The 14,873-nt window shown below is 39.4% G+C and overlaps 2 pseudogenes across 2 annotated transcripts; both read right to left on the minus strand.

Moving 5' to 3' along the window:
* Nucleotides 1-5,933: 5,933 nt before the first annotated feature.
* LOC309668310 (ubiquitin carboxyl-terminal hydrolase 46 pseudogene) lies at nt 5,934-8,184 on the minus strand (annotated as a pseudogene). The gene has a single exon. The product of its transcript is annotated as a ubiquitin carboxyl-terminal hydrolase 46 pseudogene (transcript).
* A 4,178-nt stretch (nt 8,185-12,362) lies between these two features.
* LOC309668313 (RNA-binding protein 7 pseudogene) lies at nt 12,363-13,098 on the minus strand (annotated as a pseudogene). The gene has a single exon. The product of its transcript is annotated as an RNA-binding protein 7 pseudogene (transcript).
* Between the last annotated feature and the right edge of the window lie 1,775 nt (nt 13,099-14,873).

Raw genomic sequence — 14,873 nt, forward strand, 5'->3', positions numbered from 1 at the left:
GTGCATTAATTTTGTATCCTGAAACTTTACTAAATTCATTGATTAGCTTTAGTAGTTTTCTGGTGGCATCTTTAGGATTCTCTATGTATAGTATCATGTCATCTGCAAACAGTGACAGTTTTACTCTTCTTTTCCAATTTGTATTCCTTTTATTTCTTTTTCTTCTCTGATTGCCATGGCTAGGACTTCCAAAACTATGTTGAATAATAGTGGTGAGAGTGGACATCCTTTCTTGTTCCTGATCTTAGAGGAAATGCTTTCAGTTTTTCACCATTGAGAATGATGTTTGCTGTGGGTTTGTCATATATGGCCTTTATTATGTTGAGGTAGGTTCCCTCTATGCCCACTTTCTGGAGAGTTTTTATCATAAATGGGTGTTGAATTTTGTCAAAAGCTTTTTCTGCGTCTATTGAGATGATCATATGGTTTTTCTCCTTCAATTTGTTAATATGGTGTATCACATTGACTCATTTGCGTATATTGAAGAATCCTCACATCCCTGGGATAAATCCCACTTGATGATGGTGTATGATCCTTTTAATGTGTTGTTGGATTCTGTTTGCTAGTATTTTGTTGAGGATTTTTGCATCTGTATTCATCAGTGATATTGGTCTGTAATTTTCTTTTTTTGTAGTATCTTTGTCTGTTTTAGTATCAGGGTGATGGTGGCCTCATAGAATGAGTTTGGGAGTGTTCCTTCTTCTGCAAATTTTTGTAAGAGTTTGAAAAGCATGGGTGTTAGCTCTTCTCTAAATATTTGATAGAATTCACCTGTGAAGCCATCTGGTCCTGGACTTTTGTTTGTTGGAAGATTTTTTATCACAGTTTCAATTTCATTACTTGTGATTGGTCTGTTCATATTTTCTATTTCTTCCTGGTTCAGTCTTGGAGGTTATACCTTCGTAAGAATTTGTCCATTTCTTCCAGGTTGTCCATTTTATTGGCATAGAGTTGCTTGTAGTAGTCTCTTAGGATGCTTTGTATTTCTGCAGTGTCTGTTGTAACTTCTACTTTTTCATTTCTGATTTTATTGATTTGAGTCCTCTCCCTCTTTTTCTTGATGACTCTGGCTGATGGTTTATCAATTTTGTTTATCTTCTCAAAGAACCAGCTTTTAGTTTTATTGATCTTTGCTATTGTTTTCTTTGTTTCTATTTCATTTATTTCTACTCTGATCTTTATGATTTCTTTCCTTCTATTAAATTTGGGTTTTGTTTGTTCTTCTTTCTCTAGTTCCTTTAGGTGTAAGGTTAGATTGCTTATTTGAGATTTTTCTTGTTTCTTGAGGTAGGCTTGTATAGCTATAAACTTCCCTCTTAGAACTGCTTTTGCTGCATCCCGTAAGTTTTGGATCATCGTGTTTTCATTGTTATTTGTCTCTAGGTATTTTTTTATTTCCTCTTTGATTTCTTCAGTGATCTCTTGGTTATTTAGTAACATATTGTTTAGCCTCCATTTGTTTGTGTTTTTTATGTTTTTTTCCCGGTAATTCATTTCTAATCTCATAGTGTTGTGGTCAGAAAAGATGCTTGATATGATTTCAATTTTCTTAAATTTACTGAGGCTTGATTTGTGACCCAAGATGTGATCTATCCTGGAGAATGTTCCATGTGCACTTGAGAAGAAAGTGTAATCTGCTGTTTTTGGATGGAATGTCCTATAAATATCAATTAAATCTATCTGGTCTATTGTGTCATTTAAATCTCCTGTTTCCTTATTTATTTTCATTTTGGATGATCTGTCCATTGGTGTAAGTGAGGTGTTAATGTCTGCCACTATTATTGTGTTACTGTCAGTTTCCTCTTTTATGGCTGTTAGCAGTTGCCTTATGTATTGAGGTGCTCCTATGTTGGGTGCATATATATTTATAATTGTTATATCTTCTTCTTGGGTTGATCCCTTGATCATTATGTAGTGTCCTTCCTTGTCTCTGGTAACATTCTTTATTTTAAAGTCTATTTTATCTGATATGAGTATTGCTACTCCAGCTTTCTTTTGATTTCCATTTGCATGGAATATCTTTTTCCATCCCCTCACTTTCAGTCTGAATGTGTCCCTAGGTCTGAAGTGGGTCTCTTGTAGACAGCATATATATGGGTCTTGTTTTTGTATCCATTCAGCAAGCCTGTGTGTTTTGGTTGGAGCATTTAATTCACTCATGTTTAAGGTAATTATCGATATGTATGTTCCTATGACGATTTTCTGAATTGTTTTGGGTTTGTTTTTGTAGGTCCTTTTCTTCTCTTGTGTTTCCCACTTAGAGAAGTTCCTTTAGCATTTGTTGTAGAGCTGGTTTGGTGGTGCTGAATTCTCTTAGCTTTTGCTTGTCTGTACAGCTTTTGATTTCTCCATCAAATCTGAATGAGATCCTTGCCGGGTAGAGTAATCTTGGTTGTACGTTCTTCCCTTTCATCACTTTAAGTATATCATGCCACTCCCTGCTGGATTGTAGAGTTTCTGCTGAGAAATCAGCTGTTAACCTTATGGGAGTTCCCTTGTATGTTATTTGTCGTTTTTCCCTTGCTGCTTTTAATAATTTTTCTTTGTCTTTAATTTTTGCCAGTTTGATTACTATGTGTCTTGGCGTGTTTCTCCTTGGGTTTATCCTGTATGGGACTCTCTGCACTTCCTGGACTTGGGTGGCTATTTCCTTTCCCATGTTAGGGAAGTTTTCGACTATAATCTCTTCAAATATTTTCTCGGGTCCTTTCTCTCTCTCTTCTCCTTCTGAGACCCCTATAATGCGAATGTTGTTGCATTTAATGTTGTCCCAGAGGTCTCTTAGGCTGTCTTCATTTCTTTTCATTCTTTTTTCTTTATTCTGTTCTGCAGCAGTGAATTCCACCATTCTGTCTTCCAGGTCACTTATCCGTTTTTCTGCCTCAGTTATTCTGCTATTGATTCCTTCTAGTGTAGTTTTCATTTCAGTTATTGTATTGTTCATCTCTGTTTGTTTGTTCTTTAATTCTTCTAGGTCTTTGTTAATCATTTCTTGCATCTTCTCGATCTTTGCCTCCATTCTTTTTCCGAGGTCCTGGATCATCTTCACTATCATTATTCTGAATTCTTTTTCTGGAAGGTTGCCTATCTCCACTTCATTTAGTTGTTTTTCTGGGGTTTTATCTTGTTCCTTCATCTGGTACATAGCCCTCTGTCTTTTCATCTTGTCTCTCTTTCTGTGAATGTGGTTTTTGTTCCACAGGCTGCAGGATTGTAGTTCTGGTAGCCTTTTTAAAAAAATTTATTTTATTGAAGTATAGTTGATTTACAATGTTGTTTTATTTTCTGCTGTACAGCAAAGTGATTCAGTTATACATATATACACATTCTTTTTCATATTCTTTTCCATTATGGTTTATCACAAGGTATTGAATATAGTTCCCTGTGCTATACAGTAGGACCTTGTTGTTTATCATTCTATATACAGTAGTTTGCAACTGCTAATCCCAAACTCCCAATCCAACCCTCCTTCCTCTCCTCCCCCTCGACAACCACAAGTCTGTTCTCTATGTCTGTGAGTCTGTTTTTGTTTTATATTATAGATAAATTTATTTGTGTCATATTTTAGATTCCACATATAAGTGATATCATATGGTATTTGTTTTTCTCTTTCTGACTTACTTCACTTAGTATCAAATGGCATTATTTCACTTTTTTATGGCTGAGTTGTATTCCACTGTAGATAGATAGATAGATAGAGATAGATGCAGACAGATAGATGATAGATAGATAGATAGATAGATAGATCACATCTTCTTTATCCATTCATCTGTCGATGGACATCTAGGTTATTCCCATGTCTTGGCTATTGTGAATAGTGCTACTATGAACAAAGGGGTGCATGTATCTTTTTGAATTATAGTTTTTTTTCATTTCAGAGATAATTTCAATAGTTTTTCTCATGTATCAGTTCCAAATACATTAGGTATCATCCATCACTTTTTCAAACTTTGCAACCTGCAGTCAAATATATGGATTATGTATAGTACAAACAGCCCCCTATATCAGTCACCTTCAGTTGGAGAGTGTTCCTCCCTAAAAACAGAATAAAGGAGGTTCCCTGGTGGCGCAGTGGTTAAGAATCCGCCTGCCAATGCAGGGGACATGGCTTCGACCCCTGGTCTGGGAAGATCTCACATGCTTCAGAGCAACTAAGCCCGTGCACCACAACTACTGACCCTGTGTTATAGAGCCTGCGAGCCACAACTGCTGAAGTCCATGTGCCTAGAGCCTGTGCTCTGCAACAAGAGAAGCCACTGCAGTGAGAAGCCTGCGCACGGCAACGAAGAGTAGCCCCCACTCGCCGCAACTAGAGAAAGGCTGCGTGCAGCAACAAAGACCCAACGTGGCAATAAATAAATAAATAAATAAATAAATAAATAAATAAATAAATAAAAACTGGCCTTCCAGGTAAGGGATTACTGCATATGTTTTGTGGAGGGAAAAAAGGCAAAGTAGTTATAAATATGAATTCACCTCTAACAAAGACAAGGTATATATTCATCACTTGTATAACGTGAAGATCACCCTGTTTTTGTCTTCTCTAGTGAAAAGTAAAATATTTCACTTCAAGCATGAATAGATGAAGTGTTGGCATGCTTACGGAAGTTGTGAGCAATAAACAGTTCAAGATACTTCAAAGATAAGAAATCTAGTTTTCATCTAGATAAAGCGCTATGCTCTTAATTGTTGCAAAATGGCCAGTAACATTTTCAATTTTAGTTCACATTATGTCAAAAGTTTGCATGTTCATTCGCTGATTTATTAGGTAACAAAATAACAGGTTCATAGTATATTACAGCGTATAGAAGTCAACTGTCTTCCCAAAGGAAGCCAAGATCTACAACTTATAATACTTGTAGGAAACCAAAAACCAGCTCAACAGCAAAACACCATATCGACCCTTTTAATAAAAGGTACCAATACTCAAATGATTTAATAAATACGTATATAACAAAAGTGAAAAAAGTAAAAGGAACTATGGTGAGATGAGGTTCTTCCAAAAAACTCCATCTTGTCAAGCATCCTGGGAGTCTGAGCCAAAGAAACGCCATTGTGTTCATCCCTCCGCCTGCCCACTGACACTTCCTTTGACCTATCTGTATCCCCAGCTTAACTCCAGTATCTCCTCTAGGGAAGGTTTCATGTTAGCCCTGGGCCTTGCCAGGGCCTCAGTACACAGACTGAAATGCTAAAACGTGAACAGTAGTACCATGTGACAGACGGGAGGAAAGGTGCAGCGCCTTCGTTCTTCCTGGGGAAGGCAGGTGTTGGTGCCGCCTGACTAAGGAGAACTGGGTGGAAGGCAGTCCCTGTGGTGTCTCAGCCCTGCCACCACTGACTGTGAAACACCAGCAGGATCAGAAAGATACCTTGGAAAGCTTAGCAGTGCCGGATGAAAGACAGCTACAACTCACAGGACAGAAGAAAAGCATCACTAAAAACAAAGAGCACAGAGCTATTTTCCTGAAACTTGGTTTTGGTAGAAAGATAAGAAAAGCAGCTTTCCACTGTACACAAAAGCTTCCTCCTCTCGGCTTTGCCTGCCCTGAGCTCCACACCTCCTCAGCCCCTGGAATTCTAACACCGGCAAGGTTACTCACTTTTAAGCATTTTCACTCGTACAAACTTAAAGCTATAGTTGCAGCTCTAAAATGTGAGCATCTACCCCATTCTTCTGTCCTTCTGTCGGAAAAGAAGCAGAGAAGCTAAAAACGGGGAGCAATGTTTCCAGCGACAAGTTAAAGGAATACATTGAAAGGAGACCCCGGAAGCCATTAAGGAAGATTAGCAAAGACCCCAAATAGACTTGTGGACGTTCGTAAGAAATGTCATTCTAATTCAGCTAGACACAGCCAGTGGCATAGCATGTACCCGATCCTAAAATTAGCAAATGTTATTCTTCTAAACCTTGTTACAATCTGACTGCATGTACCCGATCCTAAAATTAGCAAATGTTATTCATCTAAACCTTGCTACAATCTGACTGCAGTTAACTCTACCTCAGACTAACATGAAACCCCGAGTAGGGCTTCAGGTAGAAAAACAAAGGTGGACAGAGTCACACAGCCAGACCCCTGAGACTCAGAATAACATCACTGGTGGGCCGCTGGGGAGGAGGGACATCTGCAAAGAAACCGGGTAAGAGTGCTTTGAACATTTCCCCACTTGAATTAGTCTCACAGTCCTTTAACTTATTCTCTTGATGGATAGAATAAAATATATCCAGCTTCTGAATTTTTTGATATACCCGATGGCAGGCCACTGCATTCTTCAATTGCTTGGGCATCTACTTCCTCTACAATGTCATCATCAAACAAAAGCCAGAAGCCATGACTTTTCACAATAGTAATATAATGCCCAAGATTAGGACCACTGCCGTAGTAAACCACCACCGTAGTGAACCACCACTCTGACCAGGTCGTACATGTGGTCCAGGTTCATCGCCTCGTGGGAGGTGTTGAAGAGCCGGACTTCCGGCAAGAAGACCACCCGGTAAGATAGCTTGGTGTACCTGAAGAGCTGCTTCATGTGCTTGAATCGCTTGAGGTGCAGGGCCAAAATCATAGGCAGCTTTTTGACGTCTCATCCTTTTCTGGGCTTCCTGTTTATTGCAGCGCATTTCACAATCATACTTCTGTTCACTACACAGTGTTTCTGTGTTGCTGAAGTCTCTTAGACAGTGGGTAATAGATGTACTCTGCTCCACATGCACAGAAAGGTCAAGAAAATCTTCATCTTTGTAAATAACAGTTTCACAGTTCAGGCATCGAGTTTCATTGGTGAGTGTTCCCTGAAAAACCTCAGGGACCCAGTTCTGGTTTATTATTCTCCACATGTTTGTTCATGTTGCCATTTTTTAATTTTCCATTTTTTTTTACTTTACTCTTTATTTTTTTGGCCACGCTGGGCAACACGTGGGATCTTAGTTCCCTGACCAGGGATTGAACCCACACCCCGTGCATTGGAAGCATGGAGTCTTGACCACTGGACCACCAGGGAAGTCTTTAATTTTCCATTTTGTTTCTCTTGTTTCTTCTCTTCCTGCTGGATGTCCAGTGTTTAGCAAATAATTTTAAAATTTGTGAGCATCCTGCTGCCTGTAGTTATGAAAGAGATTGTTTCCTTTTCTCAGCCTCGAAATGAACTTCTTTGGTGGGATCACGCTGACCTTCTTCTTCTGCATGGTGGTGCTGTAGAAAAGGTCTGCCAGGCATGTCAACAGGTTTTCCTTATTTTTTTCCTGGACCTTGTATGCCAGCGCATTCTCCCAGAACAGCCGGCAGAAGTACAAGGCCTGAAGCATGGAGTTACAGTATCATGTGTTTCCAAAGTTGACCAATCCGAAGTAGTGTTCGTTGATTGGAAACTGCTCTGGACCACTGTCTTTTTCCAGAGCAGAGGCATTGGTGCCCATATTACAGATGCAGACGATGTTTCAGACAGTCATTAGTCTAAAGGTCACAGCAATCCTGCACCGCCACCTTTATAAGGTGAATACAGGACCGGCCATGGTGGAGCTTTTGCAGGGAGGCCAGGCGCGGCGGTGGTGGCCTGAATTATAGTTTTGTCTGGATATATGCCCAGGAGTGGGATTGCTGGATCATATGGCAACTTTATTTTTAGTTTTTGAGGAACCTCCATACTGTTTTCCATAGTGGCTACACCAATTTACATTCCCACCAACGGTGTAGGAGGGTTCCCTTTTCTCCACACTCTCTCCAGCATTTGTTATTTGTAGACATTGGTAGTCTTGACTCCTGCCGAAAAGAAGCTTAGGGTGGAAGGGGAGTCCTTGATATTTAGGTGTCCTCTAGTGGTGGAAGAAAACCACTGGAGTACCACCTGGAGATCTCATGGACTCATGACAGTTTCATATGGACAGAGCTCCACAGTCATTCGAATGCAGCCTGCATGTTCATTGTGACATAGAGAGGGATTTATATAATTTTCTTAGCCCTTGTTTTTTGTTTTTTTTTTTTTAAAGATTTATTTATTTATTTATTTATTTATTTTTGGCTGTGTTGGGTCTTCGTTTCTGTGCGAGGGCTTTCTCTAGTTGTGACAAGCGGGGGCCACTCTTCATTGCGGTGCGCGGGCCTCTCACTATCGTGGCCTCTCTTGTTGCGGAGCACAGGCTCCAGATGCGCAGGCTCAGTAATTGTGGCTCACGGGCCTAGCTGCTCCGCGTTAGCCCTTGTTTTGCCACTGGATTTGTATATGACTGTGCCAGGGCTCTGGAGTTGGGAAGGGATATATGATGTAATGAGCTGTTTAAGACTTTGCATACCTATTGGAAATTTTGCCCCATAAATTGAGACCTTTGGCCCAAGTCACTGTTGAGTAGAATTCTCCTAAAGTGACCGTATACTGAAGTAAATGGAGTAACACGTCAACAATAAGAGGCTCTGGGTAAAGGTATACAGGTGATCTTCTAGCATATACATCATTGCAACGTTTCTGTAAGCTTGAAATTATTTCCAAATGCAAAGTTAAAAATTTTATTCCCGAGCATAATGTATTGTGATGAACACAAGTTATGCCTTCTTGAAAGAGGAGGCCTTAGACTGTCCAGAGAGAGTACCCGATATATCTGGGCCATGAGAGTACCCCATTGATGGGAGATGGTGTATGAAGTCAATTTACAAGCAGACAAAGTGTCCCCAAACTCTGGGTTGTATCCCACTGGTACCTAGACTGGAGTCCCAGCATTATGAAGCTCACAATTAGCACAGTGCACACAATGAGAAATGGTTTTGGAGAATTCAGGAGCAAACCAGGCATTTCTGATATTTTCCTACCTTCTTCCTATGTTAGGACACAGAAAAGAGATGCATGATAGGATCACACTTCAAGGCAAGAGTTGGTGAACAAGGTGAAGGAAACTGTCTCCGGTGCCCAATGGCCTTTTCAGTATCCTGGGCCTCCCTCTGCAGCTCACGGCTTGTAGCAAGAAGTCTGAGCTGCATTAAGTGTAGGAGGGCGGCTGGCAGGTGGCCTGTGGGAGGAGTAGGCAGGGGTACATCAACCCACACATCTCCTTGATGAACCTCAGGGCATAAATCTTGTAGGGACAACCGTGCACAATGGCAATTAAAGACGTAATAAATGGCTTTGAGGAGTTTACAACATAAAATACATTGATGTTCTGTGTACCAGTACAGATGCTTACAACTTTGGATAAAGACCCAGCATATAAATTTTTGATACTTCTTAAATATATGATATAAAATGTTATTGTTAAGTGCATCTCTTAACGACCAGAAAGAGGACCTTCTTTGATTTTTTATATCCATGGATAACATCATTTATGGCTAAAAAGAGGCAATTTTATTCATGTTTTTCATCCTTATAGATGTAAATTCTGAAAACAGTTGTCACATGAATGTGCAGATGTGAAAAGAATAAAATTGTGGTAGTGATGTCAGTCTATAATAAATCACTCAAAGTTTCCTTTTTTTTTCCTTTTTTTTTTTTTTTTTGGCGTGCGGCTTGAGGGATCTCAGTTCCCTGACCACAGATCGAACCCCAACCCCTGGCAGTGGAAGTGCAGAGTCCTAACCACTGGACCACCAGGGAAGTCCCTCACATTTATTCTTAATGATTTACCATCCAGGCTAAATTAGGTCCTCCTTTGATTTTACTAAGAGCAAGGAATTAGCAACCGCTTTCTACAGAAAAAATTTTCTGTACCACAAAATAAATTGTTATTTTTTTTGAAGTCTGGAGATTTGTACATCAGAGTCAATGGTCTGTACAAAGATTCTGACGGATGACAGTATGTCTTCTGTCTTTGTGAAAGAGGAGGCAGGAAATGAGAGTCAGTGTGACCACACTTGTGTATGTGGTAAAAGGATGTGTGGATGTTCGATCTAGAAGTGACCCCTTAAGAGTTTCATCCTCCTGGTATGTGTTGACCAATTAGAAGACCAAATCCTTAGAGGAGCCCTGAGATTTCAACCTCAACCAGAAGGGACATATGTGACCAGAGTACACCGCTAAGGACAGGAATCCAGAGATCCTGTGTGTCTTGGGATAAATAATATCTATCTCCACCCACCACCCTCCTATACCCTTAGTTCCAAGAATTAGTACTGAGGATATTAAAACCACAATAACAGTCACTTAGACATGACCATAAAACAATAAATTAAGTGATCTCATCTTAACTGAGAAAAATCCCCAGTGCAACCAGAGCCAAATCCTGAAGCACACTTTGTTAACATTTAAGATAAATAAACATTCCTCCTTGGCAGAGTCAGGTAGACTCTGTTTGATATTTGACTTTGGGAAGGAGGTGATTTACTTTGTTTAACTTAGTACTTACAATTTTTTCCCTTTTGTTACGTAAGTGTAGTAGCTGACATTTACTGTCAGACACTGTGCTGGACATATTTTCCAGTATTAATGCATGTATCTTAAGACAAATTGTATGAGGTAAGCAGTATTATGTCACCTTATTTTACAGATGGGGAAATGGAGGCTGGGAAGGTAAGCTCCTTGCTGGTGTCCCCGCAAGTAGAAAACGTCAGAGCTGGGCTTGAACCCAGGTAGCCTGGGACCAAAGTTGGGTCCCTCCTCTCAACTCAATAAGTGAGTACATTCTAATTTTGAGAGATCCAAACAATCCAAATAGTACTTTAGAATTCATAACAGAACATAAATCTATCACATTGGGATTCTGATGTGGGCAGCATTGAATTTTTAGAATCACTGGAAAACAGTTGACATCTTTAAATTTTTCAGTATTTCCTTTAGGAATAAAGTGTGTGCCTCTGTTGATTCAGATCCCATTTATAGCTGTGAGTAAAGTTTCATGATTTTTGTCCTTAAAAGTCTGCATATTTCTGGTAGGTATATTTCAATATTTACACAGCTGCTATTGTTTCTGTTGCTAATTATTGTATTTTCCATGATGTTCTGTAATGGTAACAGGTGGTTTATAGAAAAGGAATCAATTTTTGTATGTTGTCAATATATTCAACTAACTTTGTGAATTCTTATCAGTTCTGATGGTTTTCTTCAGTGGATTCTCTTAGATTTCCCTGGTCATTGATCAATACAAATAGTGACTAATTCATTGGCATTTTTGTTTGTTTGTTTTGTTTGTTTTCAATATATTAAAAAGCAACATAGTACAAATGTTGTGGTTAATATTAAAAAGGATCCAAATTTTTCAAGGAATGAATTTTTACAAACAAATTCTACAATGAAAGGGAAACGGCATATTGATACATAAAAGTTTTGTTAAACAAGATTTTAAAAATTTTAAATCAAAGTGTTTTAGACTAAATTCTTTCAAATGTTCAAACAAAAACAAAAAAACCCTGTACAATCTCCATAATAAAATGTGCCCCTGCACTTTGAACATGTTAAAATTTTAGAAGTTTGAGTGATAGAGGCAGCACTTAAAAGGTTTCGTGAACCTTTTTTTCCCAAAAAAGAATACTTTCAGTAAAACATTTTACTATTTTATCTGACTATGCATTTACATTTTTGTTCTTCCAGAAAAAGATTTACATTAACACTGTATTTTTACTGTAAAAAAATACATTTAGAGATATTTAACTTCCTGAGTGACTTCAGTCATACATCAAACATGATTTAATGAGCAAATTCTAAAATTTTATAATGAACCAGCATGTGTAGATGTATACTTGTACGCTCACTTACAGTAAATCTCAAGATCATGTCACAGAACTTACACTTAAGTTCTCTAAGTTAAATAATATGATTTATCCCCAAACTTGACCAAAAGGTTTTCTCAAATGTTAGTAAAATGAATCACTGAATTTACATTTTCTCATTTACTAACAAAATACTGAGTCATTTCAGACTATCAACTTGAATGTTTTCCATTATATACACCAAAATCTGATTCCCTAACAAGAAATTTCTTGCAATACAAAAAAATAACAGATAATTAAAATATTTGCTTCATAATACAACTAATCCATATAATACATCCCTTCCTCAACTGTCTAAAATGATTAGGAATTGTGGCACTTTCTTTAGCATAAAACCCTTTCCTCTTCTTAAAACCCTGAGGTGAAAGGTTATTAATGTAATAAAACTAGAACCACAATTCTCATTTCTGTATTGGACTGCAATTAGGTTTTAAAAATTTTATAAAGAAATGTGGCAACTTGTAAAGCTGCTCTATAGAGTTTAAGAAAACATTCCCAGAAACAACTTAACAAAAAGGGCCTAGAATGACCCTATGAAAACATCCCTTTTACACTTGTTAGTGTCGAGATGAGCGCCATTTTCCATCTCTACCACTGTCTCTTCTGTTATCATAGTCATGGCTCCAGCCATCGTGATTTCTCTCTTCATAGAAGAAATCATCTCTGCTTCCTCTGTAATGATGGTCGGACCCATGATCAGTGTAACGCTGTTCACGGCTATAATGTCTATCCACTACATAGGGATGACAATTCTGTCTGACTTTTCGCTGTGATAATGGTGTATCTTGGCGCCACTGGGAGGTTGAAGACTGGTTAAAAGTGTGATTATGTGACTGAACTGATGGGGAAAATCCTGACTGATCCAGATGTGGAGAACCAAATTTCCCTCCATATGACATCTGTCTCAAAACATTGCTCATCACTGCTTGTCTCTGAAGATTTTCTGAAGAAGAGAAAGATCTTTGAATTATCGGTGTTGATGGAGTCATGTTATCCACTGTCCTTTCGTACCTGCTAGGAGATGTGGAAGTAGGGCTTGAACTTCCAACATGATACTGGGGATATGACAAACTGACCTCCTGTGAGGCATGGCTACTTCCTGATCTAAATTGAATTTTGATGGGCCTTCCAAAAAGTTTGATTCCGTTAAGCAGATTCATGGCATAAGGAACAGATACTTCATGTTTGAAATTCACAAACGCAAACTGCTTTGGTTTACCATCCTTATCTTTTGGAATTTTCACTTTTATTACTGGCCCAGCCTGGTGGAAAAGCTCGAAAAGGAGCTCCTCTGTCACTTTCGTTTCAAGGTTGCCCACAAAGAGAGTACGATCCGCTTCGGCTGCCACCGCCCCCATCTCAGCATCGCCCCCTCCCGAAAAAGACCGAAGGGTCGCCGCCGACGCATCCACTCCATTGGCATTTTTTTAATATGGACTTTTTTCCCTTGTTTGAAGAGAGTATTTGTAGAAGCACGTTTTCCTCTTTTTTTTCCCTTTGTTGTTGTTGTTTTTTTTTGTTTTTTTTTCTAATTTGGCTGCGTCAGGTCTTAGCTGCGGCACGCTGGATCTTCATGGTGGCATGCAGGATCTTTCACTGCAGCTCACGGGCTCCTTTGTGCGGAACGCGGGCTTCTCTAGTTGCGGCTCACGGGCTCTAGAGCACAGGCTCAGTAGTTGCAGCACGCAGGCTTAGCTGCCCCATGGCATGTGGGATCTTAGCTCCCCAACCAAGAATCGAACCCACATCCCCTGCATTGGAAGGCAGATTCTTAACCACTAGACCACCAGGGAAGTCCCTCCCCTTCTTTGATAGACTTTACTTTTTACCATGGTTTTGGGTTCACAACAAAGTTGAGCTGAAAGTACAAAGAATTCCCATATACCACCTCCTCACACACATGCACAACCTCCTCCACTATCAACGTCCAACCAGAGTGGTCCAGTTGTTACAACTGATGAACCTACAGGGACTCATCAACATCACCCAAAGTCCATAGTGTACATTAGGGGTTCACTCTTGGTGTTGTACATTTTATGCATTTTGTGCCATGTATAATGATATGTACCCACCATGATAGAACAGGAGTTTCACTGCCCTAAATATCCTCTGTGCCCTTCCTATTCATCCATCCTCTCCCCAGCCCCAGGCAACCACTGATCTTTCTAATGTCTCCATAGTTTTGACTTTTCCAGAATGTCTGCCACTGGATGCAGAGATCCAGGAGAGCCCTAAGGCCCTTAGAGATGCTGGAGCCACTCAACGGAAGAAGTCTGGGTCCCTGAATGACCACACGTGTTCAGGATGTGTCATGAACAGGCCACTGGGAGCAATCTGCTCCAGGTGAGTGTAATAGTTATCTAGAATGTCCATCAGGGAGGAGTATGTAATCAGGGATATTCTTTAGAAAAACTAGCTCATGGTACTAATATAAGGCAGCTGACTTTTGTTCCATTTTATGATCATTTAAAACTTCTCCGCAGACAGCGCACCCCTTCATTGCTCACTCCCTGTGGGAACACTCCCACTGCCCCACCCTCAGAATTCCAGCTTGTCATGCAACATCTCCCCTGTCCTGGCCAATCACATTGGACTGAGATGTAATCATAAAAAAACATTATTTTTAAAATCACTGAGATAATTTAAAAAATAACTAGAAAGATGGGGATACATATGTATTTTGGAGGTCACGGAAGGTGATCAGAGACTCAGAAAGAACTAATGCAACCAAATCAAAGAAATTGCCTACTTGGTCCTGACTCTGAGCAGCGTATTTTCCAAAAACACACAGTCCAACAACTGAAGAGTATTTTAAATAACTATTTTTAAGTGCATTTTTAGCACATAAGAATATGCAGTGTGCAGCTCTTCTTAAATCCTGTTCTACTCTCTCTTCGGTTTTTCTTTCTTCTTTGGTCTTTACCCAAATGACTCTTTCTCAATGAGAAGAGTAACATTGTTTACATTTTCCCAAGTCTCTTTAATGTCTGGCTCAAAAGAAGGCAGCTGAATTCATAAATATGCTTCAGTCTTTACTCTGTTGCAATATCACATGTCATGTAGCCTCTGGAAAATTCCACTGTACACTTGTGAGAGATTGATGTGAGCAAATAACATTGTTGTATTATTTTTTAAATAATTTTGTCCTCTCTGACCCCCTGAAAGCGTCTTAGTGTCCCCTCGGCA

This window comes from Balaenoptera physalus (assembly GCF_965194825.1).
Source record: "Balaenoptera physalus genome assembly, chromosome: 10".
NCBI classification, from domain to species: domain Eukaryota; kingdom Metazoa; phylum Chordata; class Mammalia; order Artiodactyla; family Balaenopteridae; genus Balaenoptera; species Balaenoptera physalus.